A 6,840-nucleotide genomic window follows, 5' to 3' on the forward strand; every position below is an offset into this window, starting at 1 on the left:
AGCCACGTGACGACCCGAAGCCCCGCCCCCTCGCCGCCGCGTTGCGTTCGACGCAGACCCAGCTTGAGAGAGTGAGAGGGACGAAAAGAGAGGAGGTAGGTTCTGGTCACGTGATGAGGGCGTAGACGTTGCGAGCTCGTCACGTGGCGTCGGAACGTCCCCCTCCCCTTTCCACGCCTTTGCTTGGTCATGTGACAGTGGCAAATTCGGACTCCTCCTTGGCCACGTGATGAGGACTGTTCGCTTTCCCTGCGTTGTATTGGTCGGCCTACATCATGTGACGACGTCAGCGCTCTCTTATTGACGGTTTTGAGCCGCCTTTTCACGTAATTCCGGGCGAGTGGCTGGTCCTCACTGAAGCGCGGAGTTTACGCTCATGCGCGGCCACCATCTTAAACCCGCCGCCATGTGTACGTTGGCGGAAACGCCTCTGGGAATCTGGCCCGTTACCGCCCTCATAATAGCTGGATCTCTGCGGAGGAGGCGTTTCCTCGAAAGGCGGCCTGCCCGCCGAGCTTCCAACCCCCTCCCCGCATCTCCGCAAGGAGCGGAGAAGACCCGAGGTGCGAGTGTGAGACGGCAGTGTCCCGAGCCGCCGGAATGCGGAGCTGAGCTGGTCGGGTCATTCCGCCTCTCTTTCACAGATGGAGACACTGAGGCACTGCGAAAAAAAAGACTTGAGGGTTCACGGGAGAACCGGTGCTGGGACTCAGACGCTGGGCCACCAGTTTGGTCTTATAAAGAAAGATCCTGGGGACCGAGGACATGCTACCTTTTCTTTACAAGCCTGTCGGGGAATCCTCCCGAGCGCCGTGTAAGATCCCTGATGTACAACCTGTATCTAAACTAAGCTCTGCCCCCTCCAGTGTAAGGGTCAGGCTGGCGCTCGACAGGCATGGTTGTTAGGCGAGGCTGGGTCCAGAATAAGGAGTTGTTGAAAAGGGTTTCTTCCTGAAAGAGATGAGAAATTCAAGACTTATAGCCTAGTAGCGGGTCTTCCTTGCAAAAACGGAGGGACGGCACAGCTAATTTGTAAACGATGCAATGTCCAGTGCCTGCCCTAGGTTTGAGGCCCCCGGTAAAACCAAAGTCTGATCGATCCCCCGTTTCCTTTTCTACGAAATAGTAATAATAAAAAAGCACTTGGCAGCCCAGCCGGGTGTAGCTCAGCGGTTAAGCGTTGACCCAGGAACCAAGAGGTCGCCGGTTCGATTCCTGGCCAGGGCATATGCCCAGGTTGCGGGCTTGATCCCCAGTGGGGGGCATGTAGGAGGCAGCCAATCAATGATTCTCATCATTGATGTTTCTATCTCTCTTTCCCTCTCCCTCTCTGACATCAATTTAAAAAAAAAATTTTTTTTTAAAAAGCACTTGGAGAATTTTAGTGCAGGACAAATGCCCCAGATTATAGTTATTATTCAGAAGGGCGGGTGGCCCTGACCTGGTTACTCAGTTGCTTGAAACTTCCTCCCATACACCAGAAGGTAACAGGTTCGGTTCCCGTCAGGGCACATACCTAGGTTTATATTCAATCCATGATTGGGGTGCCTTTGGGAGGCAACCCATCAAAGTTTCTCTCTCATATCCATGCTTCTCCCCCTCACCCCCCTCCTCTCTTTGAAAGCAAGAAAACATATCCTCAGGCGCTCTCCCTCTGGGAGCATGTGTGCCTTTCCCTTTCCTTTTCCCTTCCCTCTCCTCCCTGCCCCAGGCATGTTACCATTAGCTTCCTCACTCCCAAGCTCCAAGGGCCCTTCCTTTAACCTCTATAACTTGTTTCTTAAGCCCATTTCTTCTAGGAATTACTTATTTACCTATGTGATTTACCAAATGTTCCCGTATAGTTTGGGTCTGGCTCTGAATTCTTTCCTAGCCAGAACCCAAGTAACATTATTTTAGAAAATAAAAAAAACATATCCTTGGCTGAGGGTTTTTTGTTTGTTTGTTTGTTTTGTGTGTTTTTTTAAATTATTAATTTCAGAAAGGAAGAAGGAGAGAAACATCAATGATGAGAGAGAATCATTGATTGGCTGCCTCCTGAGCGGGCCCTCCCCGCCCCCCCCTCAATCGAGCCGGAAACCCGGGACCCTTCAGTCCGCAAGCCAATGCTCTATCCACTGAGCAAAACCAGCTAGGGCTGAGGGTTGTTTTTTTAAAAGTTGTAAAGATATGATTACAGAAATGGGTGCATGCTGTACCTACTTTTTAAAAAATAAGCTTTTTATTGATTTTAGAGGGAGAAGGATAGAGAGATAGAAACACGAATGATGAGAATCATCAGTCTGCTTCCTCCTGCACACACCCCCACCCCCACTGGGGATCGAACCCTGCAACCTGGGCATGTGCCCTGACCAGGAATCGAATTGGTGACCTCTTGGTTCATGGGTTGAAGCTCAATCACTGGGCCATACCGGCAGGACCTTACTGCTTTTTATTAACACAGAAATTTGAACTGATAACCTATTCACATGATATAAAATGTCAAATGAGCAAGAGGATGTGAGAGGAAAAGTCTATCTTCCTCCCCCAGGTACCCTCCTCCTTAGCAGCTGTTGTAAAGTTTTTTGTGTCTCTCTACACAGGCATTTTACTCCCAACGATGCTTAATTGTATCTCTGTTTCTGTTTCACATAAATAATAGACATTCTGCAACTTCCTCCCCCCAACTTGAAAACCTTTCTTAAAAAAAAAAAATTATAATTGATTTTAGAGAGAGGGTGAGAAACATCTATTTATTGTTCTACTTATTTATAAATTTATTGGTTTATTCTTATATGTGCTCTGAATTGCAAGCTAACCAACTGAGCTACCCAGCCAGGGATGAATATCTTTCATAAACAAATAGAGCTTGAGATTAATGAAAAGTTTGGTAAAAGTAATGGCAGCTGTATTCAGATGATTAAGTTTAGAATTTTCCAGGTTGTGATGAAGGTAATAACTGGCTTTTAACACTAAGGGGCTTTACCTCTCAGAAGCAGGGCAATTTGGCTAAGCTAACAGCGCTACCAAGTGGTAGAACAGGAAAGGTTTCTAGTTTTCTGACTCCAAGTCTGCAGACCAGTGATTTTTCATCTGGTGTGCCACAAGAATTTTTTTATTAATTTCAGAGAGGATGGGGAGGGAGAAAGAGATAGGAACATCAATGATGAGAGAGAATCATCGATTGGCTGCCTCCTGCACACCCCCCACTGGGATCGAGCCCACAGCCCGGGCATGTGCCCTTGGCAAGAACCGAACCCGGGACCCTTCAGTCCGCAAGCTGACACTCCATCCACTGAGCCAAACCAGCTAGGGCATGCCACATGTAATACCTGACTGTTTAGTCAGGGGCACCTGCCTCTTTTCCTTTAGATTGTCAAATTTAAAAAATGACAACAGCCCTGAGTGGTGTGGCTCAGTTGGTTGGAGAATCTTCCCATACACCGAAGGGTGGAGGGTTCAATTCCTGGTCAGGGCACGTACCCAGGCTTTGAATTCAATCCTGGTTGGGGCTCATGCAGGAGGCAACCAATCAATGTTTTTCTCTCTCAAATCACTAAAAAATAAAACAGTAACAGCCAACACAATAGCCATCCAGAGTGAATGAATCAAAATTATACCTATTTTTTTTTGTTCGATGGGCAGGAAATGTATTTTTTGGTATGCTGCAGAATTTTGGTAATTAATTAATTTATGTGTGCCATGAGATTTAAAAAAGGTTGAAAATCACTGCTGTAGACCTTTCTTGGGAGGGGCCCAAGGTTACATTTTTTAAAGAACTTGCTTTTGAGGATCTTATTCCTCTAAGGCAGCCCCTATCAAAGGGGCCCCAAGCAAAGTAAGGGGCAGGTAGGATCCTGATTCCCAACAACCACCTCTATGGAGGATTCCTGGACAGCTTTGGTCAGTTTTTCAACCTCAAAGGGTTGCTGGAGCAGCCAGCCTGGAGTGGATGCTGGAGAGACAGTTAATGATTGTGACTATTGCCTACTAGATTTGTGCCCCATTCAACCTGGTGGTGTGTGTTGTGTCGTGTTTTGTTTTAATAGAGCCCTTAATTTTTTAAATGTTTTTATTGGTTTTCAGGGAGAGGGATAGATAGAAACATTGGTGAGAGAAACATCATGGATTGGCTGCCTCCTGCATACCTCCTTCTGGGGATCGAGCCCACCACCTGGGGATGTGCCCTGACCGGGAATGGAACCATGATCTCTCAGTTCCTGGGTAGATGCTCAACCACTGAGCCATAGCGGCCGGGCCAACCTGGTGTTTTTAATTGAGAAGATCCACTGGGCTGCAGTGAAAGTGTAGAGGAAACTAAAACGCCCTTAAAAGTGTAGTTTATCAGGGCCCACACCTTCCCCACCCACCAGGAGCTGCTGCACAAGAGGTGTTCAGCCCAACCTCTGACATGCTACATCTGTCATGCTCCTTGTCTGTGGTCTCTACTTGGTTACCGTACAAGATGGAGACTCCAGAAGCCATCTTCCCTCTCTTATCCCTGTATTTCCACCCTAACCCAGCCTCCTACCTTTGCCTTTCCATTACAACATAGTTAACAATTTCTGTATGCACAGCCATCCTCTTACTTCCTTGCCTGAACTGACACCCCCTGTCATCTGGCTACACCCCTGTCCTCCCCATTACACCCTCCCCTCGTTGGCTGAAGATTAAGGCCTGTCCCCATCCTCTTGTGCATCCTCTTGCACTTCCTCTAAACAGGTTCTGCCATCCTCAGAGTTTTGTTTTGTTTCGTTAAAATATATTTTTATTGATTTCAGAGAGGGAGACAGAAAAACGTCAATGATGAAAGAGAATCATTGATTGGCTGCCTCCTGCACGCCCCCTACTAGGGATCAAGCCCACAACCCGGGCTTTGCCTTGACTGGGAATCGAATTGTTATATTGTAAATCAGAAGACGCCTTAATCAATAAGCCAAATTTATTTGGAGTCCTGTTCATTTTCGCTAGCGCTAGCAGGCCCGGAGGAACTCTTGCTTCTCAAATTCTGCGGCCCAATATGGTGGAAGTCTTTTCAATTTATATGTTTTTCGGCTCTTTGTTTTCCAAATGTGGAACGAGACTTCCCGACCTTCTGAGAAAAAGTCCTGTTTCCTGGGACAGGGCCGTGAGACCGTATCTCAAAGCCTGGCCTGGCGCCAGCACTGACAACTCTGTCTGGGCATAGTTTATGGCCTCTCTGGAGTGGGGAGTAGTCTTATTATTTTCCCTATTATTTAAGCAAGCAAGCGTTTACAGAAGCCAGAATAGCCGGGTTAAAATTTTAAACAGCAGTTTTTACCCCAGATGGAGGTTACTATACTTCAGAATCATGACCTCCCGGTTCCTAGGTCGAAGCTCAACCACTGAGCCACATTGGTCAGGCCATCCTCAGGACTTCGCTGTCCTCAGGAACATCATCCGCTTGTCTTCCTCATCTTGTGAGAAGAAACAAGTCATCTTTTCTGTCAAAGAACAGTTTAGACAGCTGCCATTTGGGACTGTGTGACTTGGCAGCCACCATGCTGGCCGCATGACTTGCAGCTCCCCTGGGGGGCGCCATCTTAAAATGGCAAAGGCCAGCCCCTCCCTTTGAATTAGCCAATCGGGAAAGACTGTGCGCCTGAGCTCCAATCAAGAGTGAGGGACAGGTCACGGGCCTCAGGATTAAAAAGCCGAGCAGACCACCTGCTCTGTGTGCCCCGGCTTCCAGGCCATGTGCTGTGCACCCTTCTATGTAGAAGTAAAGATATTTATTTACCTTGATGCCTGGCCCCTGAGTACGTTTTGGGTTCTACCAGGACCCCTGCATTGGGGGGCTCGCCTCACTTCTTGCAATCTTCACAGATTTCTCCTGCCAACTCCCCTGATTATACCCAAGAAACTCCTCTCCTTGAAAGCTTTTTGAACCATGCCAGCTGCCTTCCCTCCGTCTCAGAGTGGACATGGGTTAACCACAGTGCTATGGGGGACCACCCCTCTGCCTAGCTCAATCTGTAGTTCCATCCTCAGATCCTACTGCCTGACTCCAAAATTAGGCCCATGAGCCCAGCTGGTGTGGCTCAGTGGTCGAGCGTCTACCCAGGAATCAAGAGGTCACTGGTTTGATGCCCGGGTTGCAAGCTGGATCCCCAGTAGGGAGTGTGCAGGAGGCTGCCAATCGATGTTTCTCTCTCATCAATATTTTTATCTCTCCATCTCCCTTTATCTCTGTCTAAAAAGTTATTTTAAAAAAAAAACAAAAACCAAAACACATTAAAAAAAAAAAAAGCTAGGCCTACGACCTAGCCACAGTAATTAGTTTAGTAGTGACAAAATTGGCCAGCGGGAGCCAGTGGTCACCAGGTCATGAGACTTTGGAGCAAAAGAAGCCTTGGTTTCTCTGATGTTGAAGCCAAGGAAATACAAGGTGTGGTTAAGGGATGGGGAGTGCACTTAATGAAAGAACTCGCAGAGAATGAAACCAGCCCAGAAGAAAGATGGAGCTAGAAAACAGTATTGTGTTTCCTCAAAAAATTAAACCTAGAATTACCACATGGTCTAGCAATGGAAAGCAGGGGCTGGAAGCGATATTTGCACACCCGTGTTCATAGTCTTACTCACAATAGCCCAAAATGGAAGCAATCCAAGCGTCCACCAGTGGATGAATGAATACAGTGGAGCATTATTTAGCCTTAAAAAGGAAGGACCGGCCCTGACCAGTTTGGCTCAGTGGCTAGAGCCTCAGCCTGTGGACTGAAGGGTCCCAGGTTCGATTCCGGCCAAGGGCATGTACCTTGGTTGCGGGCACATCCCCAGTCGGGGGCGTGCAGGAGGCAGCTGATCGATGTTTCTCTCTCATCGATGTTTCTAACTCTCTAT

General features: G+C 47.7%; 1 long non-coding RNA gene across 1 annotated transcript; it reads left to right on the forward strand.

Annotated features, from left to right (window-relative positions):
* Window positions 1–6: 6 nt before the first annotated feature.
* LOC106724892 lies at window positions 7–762 on the forward strand. The gene is made up of 2 exons (XR_001360727.1): window positions 7–563; window positions 645–762. It is a non-coding gene; the product is annotated as an uncharacterized LOC106724892 (long non-coding RNA).
* Window positions 763–6,840: the final 6,078 nt, after the last annotated feature.

The sequence above is a fragment of the Myotis brandtii genome, unplaced genomic scaffold, assembly GCF_000412655.1.
Source record: "Myotis brandtii unplaced genomic scaffold, ASM41265v1 scaffold1234, whole genome shotgun sequence".
NCBI classification, from domain to species: Eukaryota; Metazoa; Chordata; class Mammalia; order Chiroptera; family Vespertilionidae; genus Myotis; species Myotis brandtii.